Raw genomic sequence first — 17,613 nt, 5'->3', positions numbered from 1 at the left:
TGATACCAGATATCGGTAGAAAACACTATAGGTTTGCTCTGTTAAAAACAATTACAAATATCGCAGTGAAACACACTGGCTGGTTTTAAAAATGGAGAGTGGATATTACCCAATAGTAACACCCGCCTACGGAGAAGATAAGGCTGATTTGACATATGCAGACAGGAAAAAAGACATAAATAAGCAGATCCAACTGTGATTTTATTGGCAGCTATAGAATACACGGTTTAGCAATATTATAAAGAACTGAAAAAAAGTTGCAAGCTTTTGTAAGACAGTGGCGGAAGTGAGACCATGCGAGCGTTACATGACGTCAGACCATTGATTATGTGACCTGTGCCTTCTGTAAGTATATATGTATGTATTAGTGCTATTTATTAAGAACACAAACACCTAGCATGTTGTCGCAAGGAACTTAAAAGAAAACAGCAGAAAAAAACAGACTTGAAACACTAACAACATAGGACTGACTGAGGTTCGTTTAATAAGCACAATAATTACTAAGCTTTTAAATCTGTCAAGGTTTAAAATCCTCCAAAGCCTAAGCGGGAGTTCGTTCTGAAGCTTGATGTTGAGCACTGGAAAGGCTCTGACTCCTATTCTGAGGAAATCAAAAAAGTGGTGGTTGTATTGCTTGAACTAATCTCAGCCCCTAGTAATTACTCTGCGTGCCAATCCAGTCCATCATATTTTTGTCCACCATGCCACCTTGCCAACTTGGTCGTTGAACAGTAGTGCAGCCGAAACTACCAGGCCTGGTTCCCTTCAAGCGCGGGCACCAACAACCTCAACCCAGTTTCATCCTGTTTGGGCCTCTGCCGTAGGGTGCAGCTGGAGCCCTAAAATGGTGGACTGGGATTTCAAGGGGGCCCTGATAACTCTGCCATAGATCTTGTGTCCAACAATCAGACTGCTATCCAATTGCTCTCCAATTCCCGTTCAATTTTAAGAAGATGAGAGCCATCTAATTCAAGGTAACAAGCAGACAGTCTCTTAATCACCCTAGAGAATTAGAGGTGTCCTGATCGAAATTTAGAGCAGTTGAGTGTCATCTTAGTAGGATAGGGTGTTCAACCCAACAAACGGATGAGGTCACTAAGTGGCAGTATGTAGAGGGTTGAGTAGCACTGGCAAAAGGACAGAGCCCTGTGGCACTCCATAGGCCCTAAAAAATTCCAGAGCTCGAAAAGGCACAAACCTAGTGCTTGTGTCCTACTGGAGACGAAGAAGGCAAACTATGACCAGGCCAAAGTTTTCAATTCTATGCCACTGAGATGTTTCAGAAGAATAGAACAACTGAGTGTATCAAATGCTGTGGAGAGGTCGAACAGCAACACACATGCCGTGTGACCCATACCCTACCAACAATGCAGGCGATCCAGAATGGAGGCCAGTTTTGCATCAGTGCTAAATCCAGTCTGGAAACCTGCCTGCCCTATATCTACCTAATCGAAGGACACAAGGTACTGACTAAACCACTTTACCAGATATTTCTCCATAATTTTAGACACAGCGGGTTCAATGGGATGGATGTTATTAAGATCTGTCTGGTCCAGATCTGATTTCTTGAGAAAGGGACTGATCCTGACAATCAGAATTACTGATCAACGGCTGAAGAGGGAGTCTGATAGCTGATTCCAGATTCTATAGTAAAGAGACTGAGGAAGGATCATCAGGAGATCCTGATTTGAGTGTGAGCAAAAGTGCCCTGAACTAGTGGAGGCTCATCAGCGGGGAAATCTGCTACCTAGGGCACACAAAGGACGTTATGCTTAAAGATATCAGTTGATGGTGGACTAGGAGGGCGTGTTCCCATTCCTCTAATTATACCATGAAAGGTGCCAATTTTTGATCGAAAAAAGTATGTCAGATTAACGTACTTCAATTGTGAGACTTCAATATTGGATTTGTTGAAGTGGGAGAACGGAACACCTTAACAAGTAGTGAGAGAAATTCCATGACTGATGTAATTAAGAAGAAATAAACTTAGCCCTCACTGTAAAAACAGTATTTTATAGTACATTATAGATGTTTTATAGGCTGTCAGTCAGGATCATAAAACTGCTGCCACCACCTTTTGGCATGTCTAACTTTCAGCCTCACCATCAATATAATGACCATCAAAATAATGACTTTGTTACTGTATACAGAATAATTATTTATAACAAAATGTGCATTGTTTTGTGCCTACATGTTATCAAATTGATAAAATATGTTCCTTTTAGACGTGCAGTGACCTTTGCATGCTACAATCATAAAGTGAAGTAAGGATTAGGGACAATGATATTCTGGTTTTCCTCTGAGGTTACCTCAACATGACTCATCCTAAGGTTATTTACAAATGAACAGTCATGGAACTCCGCCATGGCCTGAGGAAGGAGCCACGTACAACCACACATAATCAGATGTTCTAACTCTCACAGGTGGAGCAAAGGCACTTTCGGGTTATTTGGCTTGAACTCAACCACTTGACTAAATCAATGTAAATGAAAATGAAATCAATGTTTTAAAGCGGTGACATCGAAATGAAGACGAGAAAATCTAACATAACACAGCTGAGACAATTAGGAAGTTGCAGATGTGGAAGTGGAGAATATGATGGGGAAGCGAAACCTGTAAGTTAAAAGACCGCAATATATTGCAAGGTACACTTAAGTGCACTTAGTAGGGTGTGGAGTGGACAGACCAACCCGGGCGCTGCCCCAGTGGGCTGCAGGCTTAATGGGCTGCCATCGTCCGGGAGTAAAAACTGGCAAAGCTCTCATCCTAGCCTTCTGCTAATGTCTATCTCTGATTGAGCTGCCTGCTTTATGGACTGCCTAAAGCAGCACACTTGTAAAGCACATGTAACTTGTTAAACAGTGACATTATGCATATAAATGCCGTGAGCTGTTTTTGTCCAGCGCTGACTGAGAATGTTAGGCTGGGGCAGTGGGCCCACTGTGCCACTGCCCAGGAGGAAAAACGGAAAAACAATAGAGGAAAAAGGTGGAGTATGTTTCCGTTTATCTCTGCAGCAGCGTTCAAAGCAGCTTGCACTGGGATCGGTTAACTCTTGTAGTTCCAGGTGCATTTATTTCCAGCTCAAAAGTCCTGGGGAACTGTTGCGTCACACTCAATGTGAGCATGTGGAGAGGAGGGAAGATAAGGGGCGGTGGGAAGATGGGAGATAGGGTGGATATAATGTTAGCAATGGTAGATGCAGGTTTTTTTTGGCACAACATTGCTGCTGTCTATATCAGCACAATGTGGCTCCACTGACGCTATGCACAGCTGTGCTATGCGGTTTTTGGCACATCTTTAGGGCTGTGCATATCTAAGCAATACAAATGCAGTAATACATTATGTGTGAAGTTCCTTGGTTAGGTTTGGTGTTTTACATTTTAGGGCAATATATAAACCGTCACGTAATATGTAGTTTTCGCACTGGGATAATGTTTATACTGACATCCCAGCAGTATCTGTAAATCAACACACAATTCAAATTATTCCATGTGATTTTCTCTGATGGATTGATCACTTTGAGATGAATTACAGTTATTAATTGCGCGGTGATTAATCTCAGATTCCTATTTTTATATTTTAATTTTTCCAAAATTCTTTGGTTTTGTTTTTTTATCAGGACATTCAATTGAGCTAGTGGGTGTTTCTGGTCACAATTAACTGTAATGATCTTGCTGGCCATCAGTGATCAACTCAGACAACCTTACATCTTGAGAAGTAGTTTGGCGCACTTTACCGGCACTCCTGACGAGCTGGCATGCATTGCACTTTACCAGAACTCCCGACCAGCTGACATATATTGCACTGTATTACAAACAGCATGCAATACTCCTAACTGACACTGGAATCGTGATGAGCATTACGTCCTGCCACTGAATTTAAAATGTATGTCATTTATCAGTATAGATTTTTTTACCATCAGTTATTCACAGCAACACACTGCATCAGTGAGACAGTGCATCTCCAGTGGCACAGTTATTCTTCTGCTGCGAATCAGTTTTTAGTATCTGACACATAGAGCCTCATTACGAGTCCTACGGTTACTTTGCGGTCTGAACGCCATATCAGGACCATGGCAGTCTGGCCGCGGTGGCCAGGATTAGAGATCCGGGTGGTCTGGCGGTTGCGGTGATCCTAATTGACCAGAGCAGTACTGCAAGCAGCACTGCCCTGTGGATTACGAACCTTGTTCTCAGTCAGCCATTTCATGGCGGTAGCACTGCCATGAAAAGGCTGGCAGATAACGGGTGCAGGGGGCCCTGCACTGCCCATGCATGTGGCATGGGCAGTGCAGGCCCCCCCCTGGCAAGCACCATTGCAAAGTTCAGCAGACAGTGAACATTTCAAGGGTGCAGGTGCACCCTGCATCCTTCAGCATTGCCGCCGGCTCAATTATGAGCCAGAGACAATGCTGTAGGCCGTTTCCCGCTAGGCCAGCAGGCGGAAACTCAGATTTCCGCCCACTGACCTAGCAGGAAACTCTTAATGGGCCCGGCGGGGAGGTAGCCACTATGGCGGCAACCTCCCCGTCTGAAGTTCGGCGGACTTTCTAAACTGTCCGCCGAACTTGTAATAAGCCCCATAATGTCTTCATGAACATGTAAATTATTTTTTCTATTTTAGTGTCTTGTGCAGATTGTGAACCATCTGACTACCTGCTTCCTATCATAACTGCTCGTAAATCCTATGACTTGTACGAAATATATTTCAATTCGTACTTTAAAATGCACTGGTAGAAACCCCTTAAGAACCTCTACAAGAAAGCATGGAGGGAATGAGGTTTGCTCGCAATACCCTCCTGCATGTAGCAGTGTGGGGCTGGTTTCAAATTTTTCCCAGAGCTCTTCAAGTTTCCTGTTTGCCTGTGCCACCATGGTCAGATAAATGATATTAAGATGGGGTGTACTACACAAAATAAAAAGGGAGAGAGTTTCCACCCTCCAACTTAACTATGTCCACACACAACCAGGAAAAGGAAAATGGTCTTCCCCATTCCCTTATGCTCCACCCCTGACGTTGGTATGCACAAGGGGGAAGAAGCAGGGCCAATGATGAAGCAAACCACAACTAGCGGGTTATGGTACTTTTTTAGGAACCATGTGTTTCTTCACCAAGGCCCTTCTAACTCAGTTGGAGTCTGGATTGTTCCTCCTTTAACTGGTTGAGTGTGGACATGAAGGGTTGGTCTGTGGTGGATAAGTACGGCGCTGGATACCGGACAACTGGTTGTGCTTTAAAGAAAACAAAACTGAAGTATTGATCCCGGGATGGGATGAAATAAACCATCCGACTTTTCAGTAACCTCTATAACTTTGTTGTGGGGGAGAGTGAAGGAAGTGTGGGGCTGTATTTGAGAGCCCCCTTCCCTTAGAACCTGAACCTTTAGCCCTGTCTAAGACAGCTTATCATCTTTTGCAGAATCTCTCAGAAATCTGCCCTGTTATGGAACAAGGCAACAACAACCATTACTACATTCGAATGTCGACAACTTTTAGTTCAAAACTAAAGTAGGTACATCATTGTGCGGCTACAGGACAGGCCTGGTCGCTACATAGAACACTTCAAATCATCTGCCTACCCGAGTTTGATTACCACATCTGTCTCATTTCACCCACTCGTGTCTATTACCAAAAGGTACCTGCTTTGCAAATGAATTCATAATTCATAAGCGAAAGGTAGAAAATGAGGAGATCCCAGAGAATTACTGACGAGCAAGCATGGAATGTGCTTCGCAAGCAGTTAAATATTCTGCTTCAGTTGAGGGTCAAGAATTCTCTCAAAAACACCCTAGGGCATCTAAAAGTGATGTGCTAACAAAACCAGACGACTGCCTATTTTGCAATACTGTTTTTCTTATTATAAATTCTCATCTTTATTCCATGCTTCTGTTGATGTCTTAGTGATTAGCAGCTGAATATGGCATTGGTACAGAAATGGTAACATTTAAATTAAATCAGGCCATGGAGGCGTTGGACTATCTCCCGACATCCGCATTCTGAGTCACATGGACTATTCTCAACTGTGAGGAAGAGAGGTTTGTGTTGGTGGGTTTCGAAGATGTAGCTCCTTGGCACAGACCCGAAAGATAATATTCTGTAGCGTAGCTCTGCAAGCCTTGGTGCTGCAGAGGCATGAGGGTAAAAATCAAATGCTCTTGACATGGACACTTACCTCCTGTCGGGACAGTATGTGGTAAATTTGTGGACACAGCAGGCTGTGGTTTTCTTTTTAGAAACAAAAGGGATGGTTTAATTTGTAAAAGACTAAGTGCCAGGCTCTAAGATTTGCTCAGAAGCCTGCTGCCAGCACTAATGAATGTTAAGGTGGTGAATACCAAGGTTGTTTAGTTTTGATTCCACCTCCTGTATCTTTCAGCCACCAACAAACACCTTCTGCCTCTTCACCTCCTTCCTGCAGGTTCTTATCCATCCATGGTTTCTCCCTTTGATAATGTTTTCTCGTCTTTTTCTTTCTCCTTGTTTCCCCTTTTGTGATTTTCCTCTCTCTGGGTCAATGTCTGATAAGGAAATATAACTGGTGGACCCCAAAAAGAGTGCCAGTGAGCCACACCTGCTTCCTCCAGCTCAAATTAAGCAGTGAGAAAATGCTCTATTTTACAGTAATTGTAATACCATTTTTATTTATGGTAATTAATGCTGACAGATATGAATCGCTGGTGTGGTCTGTAAACTGCAGGTACTTATCACTTTCATATAATCCCAAAGTACAGACATCCCCCTATTATCAGTATTTCATCTACGTGGTTATTGTCACAGCTAGTGATTAAACAATGCTTTGTATTAAACTATATCCCCCTTAATATCCCATCAACTTCACAGAATTACTTCTGTGCAATGAACCAGAAAATAGAGATATATATGTCCCCTTTCGGAGTTATTTCAGCAGGAGTATTAAACCAATAAGCTATCTTGCTAATCAACTGTACATAAGGAAGGTTCCCTTCTCAAAATGCCAGCATTCAGGTAGAAAAATAGCAAACAGTGAAATGTATCTGGTTGCCTAATATTCAGAACATAGGCTCTTTGTCACATGCCCAGTAAAGCCTCACCAGCTTTCACTCAAATGCTTGAGCACCATGATTTCCTGAAACGACTGCCAAATGTGAAGGTACCTCATGCCGGAGTTGCTTTTCTATTCCATACTCAGTGCAGTGCTACTTTCTGAATGCTCCTACCAAGTTGTTATAAATAAGTTCTAAAGACAGCTGAATAAAACTACCTGTTCGGTTATCTAGTCCTGTTGAATCGTTCTTTTAAGTAAAGAAATTTAAAAATACTCTCATCATAAATTGTAAATTTATTTTTATTGCATGATTAATTAAAATATTTGCAAAAAAGTCACTGAAGAAAGGAAAAGAATAATATGATTATGGCTGTTCAGTGCAGCTAAAGGTACAAAGAAATAAACTGCTTTGTGTAGTAATCAGATGTTCTGTTTATTTTTGTTGGTATTACATTAACAGAAACTTTGCAGATTATTACAAATGTACAGAATTTAACTAATTCACAAATACGTTTCGTAATTTGGTTTCCTCCCTGATTTAACAGGAATTAAACAGGAATCAGCAAAGTCAATATGTCTGGCTTTAATATCCTACTTCCTGCACTCTCACGGGCACACCACTCGCTCTGCTTTTATACGGGAAGGGTGTTTTACCTCTGATGTACTCAGGACAAGAGGGAGAACCATTTAAGGGAGTCGGACTACTCTGGTGTCTTGGAACATTGATAGCCAGGATCCCGAACAACATTCCAGAAACCATAAGTACCACCCCAACACTACTCTAAGGTAGGAAAAAGTTGAAGGTGTACTTCTTTACAGAACAACACAACACACTGTAGTAACCGCACACTTCTTCCAGAACCCAGCTCCTCTCCTATCCCTTGTTGCTTGCTTTTGACCCTGTACAGCACTCTGCTGCCTATTGGCAAGATTTGCACTATAGAAATACCATATACATATTTAAACATGTTATCACAGCCAAGAGTGCATGTGAAGCTGTAAAAAGCCTTAGAGGGCATGTATGGATGATGCCCCAAGTTGAGATATTATGACAAATGCTACTAAGTGGCTCTGGTACCACGCAAAAAGTCTGAAAATAATCTTGGTAATTCATTGTTAAACTGCAGAGACGCCAAGCTGGGAATTAACAGAAACATACTGTGAGGATTTGGGTGTACTATATCATATGGCTGGGTAGCCTTATTATGCAGTACGCTTTCAAATACCATCTTGGGGCCAGTCAGGTATGTTAACTTATCCCTAAGCTCAACCCTGGGTAGCTGTGGCTGAAGTAGTAAGGCTTAGCAAAGGAACAATGCGTAAAGCATTTGACAGTACCAAACAATGAAATAAGAAAGTCACACAACACAAAAGAAACAAGACACCAATTTATAACAATAGAGCTTAATTTTGTTAATTTTTAAAGACCTTAATCATAAAAATCCACTGGAGTGTTACGGAGATACGGATTTTATAAGCAAACTCTTCCAGTTTTAATTTGCCCAGTGCCATTCTGGGACGCCAGCCAACTGACCCTTGGAGTTTCTGCTTCAGACTGGGGCTGGGAATCAACTTTTCCCCAAGCCAGGTATTCAGAACAGGGTCCAAACTCTGCTAGTCCAAAGCACAACAGGTGGAGTAGCTCCGGCACCGCAGCCTCTCTGTGCGCTTCCAATGGGTGCAAAGTGGTGACCTTCTCGTCCTCCTACCAAGTCCAGTGAGTACTGAGGGTCAATGTGTCAGGGATGGCATATTTATCTGAGGAAAGTGCCCTGAGAGAACCACACGGTTACAAGCCAATGGGCTACTGAGTCCCCTCCTGCCTGGTGATGAAGTTCCTGTGATGTCTGGCATCTGGCTGTCCAAGAATGCCACATTCTTGCCCCTTTCAAGATGGTATGACCCTTCCTCAGTCATGAGGAGCAATGTAACCCAACTTCGAGGAGTGGCTACCTGAGTGCAACATTCCCACAGTAAAAACAGTTTTGGCTCAAGTTTCCTCTCTCTGGCCCTGTCTCCATGCTGTCTACAGGTACAAAAGGCATCCTGTTCACAAATGTTGGGCCAGGCGGCCCATCAAATGTGGCTTCCCAATTGAAGCTCACCTCTGGACTAACCCACTGATTAGCCATCCGGGTAGAGGAGGTGACACCTCGCTGCTGTGGCACTGCTCTTTTTTCTAGGGCGTGGGAGTTGTTCACACGTTTCTCTAGGTGGTCAGGAACCTGTCTGAGTGTGTATGCCTTTGTGGGGCTGCTGGACAAGCAGCGCATAGAAGGCAACTTTCTAAAATGTACCCAATATTAATAGTGACATTAATTTCGACCTTGGCATCAGGTCGCATTTATTATCACGTTTAATTTGATACCTCACCTGTCCCAGTTTGGTAGTCCCAGTCAAAAGTTAGCCGGTGGGGATGCCATGTGGTAACCCTATACTAGCCAATGGGGCTACCAACTTTACATGCACCAAATCGACAATCTGAAAGTGTTACTGCCAAGACATATGATAAAACATATGTCTTACTTAACAAAATATTGCTCCCTGCCATAGGACTTGATAGGCCTTTCTTAGGGAAGACTTACATATCACGTTAAGGGATTGAGAGACGTTGCTACAGGTTTACATGGCAAAGTGAACTGACAGTGCAATCATTGCCCTTCCAGTCTGCAATGGAAGGTAGGGAGCCATTTTGTGCATTGTGACACGAAGGGTGGCACAAAAAGTGCTGCAGCCTTGAGTGAGCACTCTGTCTTACATGCCCTAGCTACCCTAGGTACCATATACTAGGGACTTACGAGTAAGTCAGGCCTTGAAAATTTGGTGTATCCAATCCAACATGTAATTTGTGTGGGGTTAGGACACTGGCAGGGAGTTCTGGTTAGCAGGCCTCAGTGCACTCTCAGAGTCACAAATCTAGCAGCATATCTCCAATAATGATGTGGGCGTGACCATGCAAAAAGAGGTGCTTCCTTACACACACTGAGGTAAATTAAGTAACTGATGTGCAAGGTGTATTTTTGACAATCTGAAGACAACAGAGAAGGTAGTTTCATACGCCAAGAAGACCGCATCCTATAATCCAAACAGACTGAAACGGGTGCCTGGATCACCAACTGTCTCCCTTCAACTCAGAGGCAAGGCAAAAGGGAGCCACATTTACTAGCAATATTGTTGCCTTGCGGGTAAAAGCTAAGATCTGAGTTGACAGTACCACCAACATTTTTGGTCATAGTAGTAGGACAGGGAGTGGGCCAGGGTAAGTGGCTATCAAATGGAGGTCCGCGTTTAAGGGTGGCTCGATGGGAGAAACACCTCCATTTTTCACGTTTCAAAAGGTTACTTGTTATCAGACTTGAGACTGAAACAAGACATTTCTGAAGTTTAAGGGGAACGTCAGAGTTATTACAACTTGTTATATCAAGAACTGAATATCAACAGCATAGCTAAAAAGTAAAACTAAAAAAATGAATTATAGAAACTAAATGGTTTAAACAAAAGTTAAATAATTACACAAAGTGCACAATAATTGGTAATTAATTAATGACCACTATTTATGATTTTAAAAGGAAAATGTACTTTAATCCATACACAACTAACGACTACACATAGGATGTAAATGTACACAATGCAATTAAGATGTCTCTAGAACCACCTGAAGTAGAAATCAGTGTCAGAAGGTCTTTCAATTTCAAACAATGTACAGCCCCTCTCCATTGTGCTCGTAAAGGGAAGTTCTTCCAACTATATTTGTCACAGAGTTCGGAATGTAAAACGATTTCCTCTTGCACATTTAAGAAAGTTCATAATAAAACCTCTGTCTAGATCCTCTGTCAAAATGTTTGCAATGTGAAGCCTGGCTCTCTGGTTATTGAGGCAGGGCAGCCCAAGACTGACACAGACATGCATTGTGGGTGAGAAACTCAGAACTCAGTAGCTCACAAAAATAACCCAGAATACATCAAGGCAAACATTTGTTTTCTTTATAAAGGGAATGTACTTTAATGCACACACAACTACATACTATACACAAAATGACAAATATGTACAAGATTTCAGGAGGAATTACAAATTGGGACCAATGCTTTAGGGCCCTCACAAAGTAAACGGGTTACAAATCACCCCGCAAAAAAATATGAAAAAGTTGCAACTGACCCTGTAACTGCACTTTGCTTTTGTTATTTGGGAGGCCCTATGTGGCAATGTTCACAACTGCAGGTTTTAATCCTAAAACTGAACAGTGCTCCTATGTGGGCTTACTGGAAAACGTGAGCCTTTTTACTATCAAGAAGGATAAGCCTACGGGTTTGTTAAGTCTTTCCAAATGTAGAATGAGAGCGTAAATATAAAATGAGAGGACTGCTGTCCTTGTCACCACATTTAATAATGAATAATGCAAGCCTGTTTGGTTTAATGTAACAATAAATAAACATGGTCCCTGTGTAGAAAAGCCCATTAAGCATTTTAAAAAGACTCAAAACATACCTTGACATGAACCTTAAATCTCCCTCAGTAGATTTCAACCATTTTCTGGTGCCCGATCAATAAAAATGATATATGTATTATAACCCTTCTTATTGTATTTGCCAGAAAGTTCACAATGGAAATCCCCATCCTGTTGTATTTGTCAGGTAGTTAAAATGGAAAGCCCCTTCCTGCAGGCGTTTGAAATACAGTTCACAATGAAAAAAAGTCTTCAGTGGTGTATTTGTCAGAAAGGTCAAAATGTAAGCTGCCTTCCTACTGAAATTGTCAAACAGTTCACATTGAAACCCCACTTTATTGTATATGTGAGTAAACAACTCCTCCTCATTGCATTTGTAAGATTATGCAAGGTAAACCCTCTTCCTAACACATTTGTCACAGAGTTCACAATATAAAACTCTTTCCAATGGTGTCTAGCAATGTGTTCGCCATGTAAAAGCTCTTCTTATTCTATTTATCAGAGAGTTCACATGCAAAAACCCTAGCTATTGCTTTTGAGAAATCTATGTTGGGATGTCCCAGGGCAGTCGATAGCTAGAGGGCCCTAATTCTGTAAATCAGTGTCTTCTCCATTGGTGCCCTGGAGCCTCTGTACCTTGCAGCCTCAAACTAGAGACCAACTGCCACTTTTAGCACTTAAATCGCAGGGTAAATAGGCAAACTAGTCTGATGCTGACTCAGGGAGGTGATGTGAGCTTGAAATTCAAATCTCTACAGCGCATACAAATAACAACAAGCCAGTGCTCAGACAAAGCTTCTTTCAAAAGCTAAAGTATTGTAATAACCACACAATTAAATACTATGCTCAAAATTACAAGTAATTAAAATATTTCAAGTGGAATTGAAATTTGCAGTATTTTCTCGGTGGGGCCTTGCAGAATCACAGGGCGCAAATTAAGAAACCCAAAGAAATATCAATGGGGACAACTACCCGTGTACATATAGCCTGTTCCTGTTACCTGTGTGGTACTTGCAGATATTGTGGTACCTGCTGGTACCACCGTAAAGGCTCTAACCCTAAAAATCAGCAATGTATGTATATGGGTCAATTGCAACACACAAACCTTTTCACGATCAGCAAGGTTAGGTGAACAGGATTTGTGCAATCATTCATAGTGTAAAAATAAGAGGCCTGATTTTTCACCACACTTAAAAACATAAATATGACCATGCATGCAGCGGACTGTTTCAGAGGAGGGCATGTCCTGTTAAGACACACGTGTACCCTGGATCACCAAACTGTCTCCAGCAGCACATCAGAGGGCAGTGACAATGAGATCTGTGAACAAGTGGGGCGTGTGGCAGTGCGGTGCCTCATGTGTTGGGTATCAAGAGGAAGAGAGGCTTCCCTGGCTCCGTCCAAGCAACTGTGCATGGCTGCTGGAAAAAATGCACAGTTTTAATTTGTGCAGCACTTTAATCGGTGTCAGGCCCTTATCATGATAGATAAGTATGCCTGTTTCCCGGACGTCGGACTGCTGGCCAACACACCTAAAGAAGCAGTAATCATAATATTGTTGATTTTGGCAACCAGCAGAGTAAATAAGGAAGCTAAAACAAAACAGACACAGATGAGCCCTGTATCAATCGCACACACTACAGCTGTACCTTGCATCCCTTGGTATCAACTTCCTTATCCAAGTCAGCAGCAAATTCAAGAGGCTCATGTGCACCCTAAAGAAGGCAACAGGGACTGCAAATGAACAAGACATTCACCTGCAGGTCACATGCATGTCATGAAGTAGTACTGATGCACTCTTCAGCAATCGACTTAGGGTACCTCTGCGATAGCCACTGTGATGTACCATGCGACTGGCACCATCCCTTTTGGCTCCAACCAGGCATCCTGGTTGGCTCCAAGGCCAGACACGCTTAAGTCAAGCAGGTAGTAGTCAATCAGAAGAACAAAAGGCCTGATTTAGAGTTTGGCGGATGGGTTACTCCGTAAGAAACGTGACGGATATCCCATAAACTGTATTACAATTCCTATTGGGTATAATCGGTTCGTAATATGGGGGACGGGAAACGCATCACGTTTGTGACGGAGTTACCTGGGTATCCCGTCTGCCAAACTCTAAATCAGGCCCAATGTCAACAATAGGCATCGAAGGGTGCCAAGACGATGAGCCTTATAGGAGCAGGTACAGTGTTGGTCAAATACAAGACAGTCATCCAAGCCGGAAGCTTAGGATACCTTTTGAACCTCAGTCCAAGTCTATGATGGTGGCAAAAGGACGCCGACAGATACCATTGAAGAAGACATCATTCATCAGCATTAACAGTAATGTGCTAGTCATCAAGAACTTCAAGACAAACGACAGCCCACTTTCAGTCAACTCCAGACCTATTCGATACCAATGTGAATGATGAAAGTGTGAGCATGGGAGTGATAGAATACGCAGAGGCACCTCCTAATATGGACGGCGGTCCCCGACCAACTTAATGAGATGACCAATAAAACCACTTGGAAGATAGACAAACACACTACCACAAGCCTACAAAAAGGGTCCTAATACCATTAAAGACCGGTCTTCACTGCCTCGTGCAGACTAACTACGTGACATGACCCCTGGCACAAAGCTGCCTTCCTGGGACACTGTTGAATTGTTTATTTTGCTTTTGGTTGAGTGATTGGTAAGAGACGTAATGTTTATAGTGGCAGCACCGTGGTCTGTTCAAGAAGGGCTGGGTGCAGCCTTGGTTTTAATCAACAAACACCTAAGGCCCACAAGCCAATAAAAGGAAACACTGAACTGGGACATGTAATCCCGACCAAAACAGACCTGGGAGAGCTTAGCCCTAGGATCCGGAAGCCCTGACAGTGTCAATGTGTAAATGATCCCGCACATAACAATACAATGAGTCATGCCTTCATGCAAGCTCTTTTTTGAAGAACCCTTAATGGGGGCAATTTAGCGTTTGAAACGTCATGACTGGTTTATTGCGTTATTTATGACACGAGTCCCCTTGCAAGTTGTACCAACAATGTGCCACATTTAAGCTATTTGGGTGAAAAACATGCAGTTTTGCTCTCTTGACATTTGGTGTAAGATTTAGTGAAAGATTTTAGCCAGAATCAAAGCAAAAAAAACGATTTTACAGCACACAGGGAGAGCGTTTCAACTGCACCGGCACAGCTTTCAACTGCTCTCATCTAAAACAAGTGTCTGAGCAAGAGCGAGATCCCATTTAAAACATGACAATTGGCGTAGATTATTAAAATGCGATCTGGGAATACTGTTTTTTATTAGTGACGTGACAACCTATTGAGAACAGCGCGTATTGGTAGGAATGCCGCTTCACCCACCCTCTCCCCGGCTTTCACCGCTGTCGCTATTTTACACACCTCATCTGCAAAATCGGTACCCCAGCAACCACGTACCTTTACGGAAGAGTTGTTAATATGCAGAGGACGAAAAGATGTTTCTAATCTCTCGCAGTGCTGCGTCTAGTAGCAACGCTGTGAGAGAGGGCAAATTCGCGGAAGCGGCAGCCGCCATGGCTCTCAGGCAACCCAGAATAGAGTCAGGGCGTTTCCATGGTACTGGTTTGTCCAACCTCCTCCGCCCGCTGCAGGAAATGTCAGGACGTGTCAGGCTCAGGGGCGCAACTTCCAGTGGTGCAGCAGGTGCAGTGGCACCGGGCCCGGGGGGGGGGGGGGGCGTCGACTCAATCCTGATTATTGTGTATTTTATCGTTCAAACAGCAGCCACGTGCCAGTTTCCTTCCACTACGTCTCCTGCAAGGAAACCGCCGTCAGGGCAGCTTTACCAAACCACTACACACCGAGAAGACTACACTTCAGCCGAGCACATGGGGAATGGGAACTAACGTGCACATCGGTCAAGCACGAGTTCATATGAATGAAATGCGATGCACTAAACAAAATGAATGAACTACGAATTGCATCAAATAATAATAATAGTGATAATATACTGTTGTAGGAATCGAGCTGGGCGCATCAGCTCAAGCGATCTTCATGGTGTGCTGACTTGCACGTGGGGTTGGCCCTTATAAAAGAGGGATGAACTAGAACTGGAAATCCCCTTGCAGAAACAACAAGCTGTCCTCGCTCTGCGGGCATTTTGACTGTGCAGCACGATTCTTGGGACAAAATATGTTTTCTGTTTAATGGACACACTCTTGCTGCTCCCAGCCTGTTTTTTTTTAAATAGTGTCCAAAATGTGCCAAGAAAGGGAAAAACAAACCAAAAATAATGAGACCCACTCCAGCAGGCTTTTCACCCAGTAAAATAAAACACACTAGGCGGAGTCCGAGAGCCTTACCTGCAAAGTACTAAACGGCTACATCTCGAGGTGGAAATAGCTGGTTTTGAAGCAGGGGACGCACCTCAGTGTCTCCCCCAGCTGGTTGAAGCTACGAGGTCACCAGCACAGTGGTCCCGGGGATCCCCACAGAACCTCCTGCAGCTCATACAAAGAGTGCCCCCTGCACAATGCAATACGCAGCTCCTCCGGTGGACGGGTCACATTGCTCCTCGCTCCGGCCAAGGACAGCACCTGCGGCTGGTTTCCACACCTGTCGTGAGGGTAGCGGGGCCACAATCAGTTCTCTTTCCGTCGCGTACCTCCAAACAACTCACATCTGCCCTTGCAGTTTGCAGACAGCTTCTGGGGTGCGGGGCCTCCTAGCGTACATTTCCGCGAACGCTTCACAGACCCTGCTTACAGCCTCCAGGGCTTCTCGTCGAGCACTCCTCTATCATTTTCCCCTTTCGACAAGTCGGCTGTGGCTGTAGCTCAGCCTTCGCCGGGATGTCAGTACCCAGTCTGCCAGTAAAGGACACGCCCACCACGGGACCTGCCAGCCCGATTTACAGACGTCAATGCATTTCGCAAGCTCATTTTCTGCTCGGGGTTACGTCGCCGGTCAAACCTCTTCCCCGAATTAATAAACCCAAAGCAGTTTTTCCATAGCCGCATCAGAAGTTGACACATAGGCACTTCCGATTCAGGCGCGCTCGCTTTTCCATGAGCCAAATGAAGATACAGAAAGAGGGTTGACTTCCTTGTGTTTTCAGATCATGCTAAAATGTAATTATTGTACAAACGGCATGTCCAGACATGTCTGCTTATGATTATTAATTAATGGCTACCCATAGAAGTCTCTACAAATGGCATGCATCACCCACAAGTTTCTGCACACCATCATCTCTCATTACCATGCAACGAAATGGAAAACATCAGTAGGTTCAAATCCCTGTGCAGCTCAGAAATAAAACCTTTAGAATATCCAGCTGCCAAAATGGGGCAAATGCAGGAGAGGCTCCTCCGTAATTGCGGTGGTCGTCCCACTGGCTAGGAGCCAGCAGATGAAAAATCAAACATATATTTTATCATAGTTTTATTTTTCAGCTTCTGGCTGAGTCAGCATGTGCAGGGAGGGGTAGGGCTGGGCCATGGGAGAGGGGAGGAGGAGCGGAGTGAGTGCACTTAAGTGCCCATGTCAGTTTGGCCCGCCGTCGTAGGCCAGCCAAACTGACATGCGCACTTAGGTTTCTTCATCCTGGCTGTGTTGCACAGCCGGGTTGGAGAAACAGCACAGATTCCACTGCACTGTCTGAGCGACATCCCAGGCTGCTCAGAATAATCCTGGTATAGGTATAGCATGAAAGCAGTGCCAGGATTGCATGTGGAGCCTGTACTGGTGTCCCAGGGACTGCTGGGACACCATCGGGAGAGAAGAGGAGTGAGGCGGCAGGACGGGTACTTTAAAAAAAATATATATTATTCTTTCCCCACGTCCCTACCCCACCCTTGAGATTTATGGCATCCACCACTGGGAACAATCCAGCACTTGGAGTGCAGTTAGAATTTAGAACTCTCTCCCTCCAATTCCTTGACCCTGAAGTGTTCAAAATTAGCATAATTTACTTTTTTTGTAAGTTTGCAAAATTACGTGAAATGCAAATCCATCATTTTGTGGCTAGTTTTAGTGTAAAATGCACCCCTTGCCAATTTTTGTCATGATTACCCTTATAAACAAAAGAACCGTGAACAGCAGCATTCCACATTCTGTTGTTCCCATGTGTTCACAGTACATTCTTGCAGATAATGGCACTGTCGCTGTAAATCCTTACA

The 17,613-nt window shown here is 43.6% G+C and overlaps 1 protein-coding gene across 3 annotated transcripts in view; it reads right to left on the bottom strand.

Moving 5' to 3' along the window:
• Positions 1-16,263, bottom strand: part of MAP3K8 (mitogen-activated protein kinase kinase kinase 8) — a 62,465-nt gene extending 46,202 nt beyond the window's left edge. The window contains exon 1 of one of the 3 annotated variants that reach the window (XM_069211292.1): positions 15,799-16,263. The gene's annotated coding sequence lies outside the window, so the exon portion shown is untranslated. Of the gene's footprint in view, positions 1-14,893; positions 15,033-15,798 lie in introns of those variants that run through there. The other 2 variants (XM_069211294.1, XM_069211293.1) reach the window with 2 other exon arrangements.
• Between the last annotated feature and the right edge of the window lie 1,350 nt (positions 16,264-17,613).

This window comes from Pleurodeles waltl, chromosome 10 (genome assembly GCF_031143425.1).
Source record: "Pleurodeles waltl isolate 20211129_DDA chromosome 10, aPleWal1.hap1.20221129, whole genome shotgun sequence".
In the NCBI taxonomy this organism is placed as follows: Eukaryota; Metazoa; Chordata; class Amphibia; order Caudata; family Salamandridae; genus Pleurodeles; species Pleurodeles waltl.
Note: the sequence above shows the minus strand (reverse complement) of the source record. Positions and strands in the feature narration are given on the sequence as shown.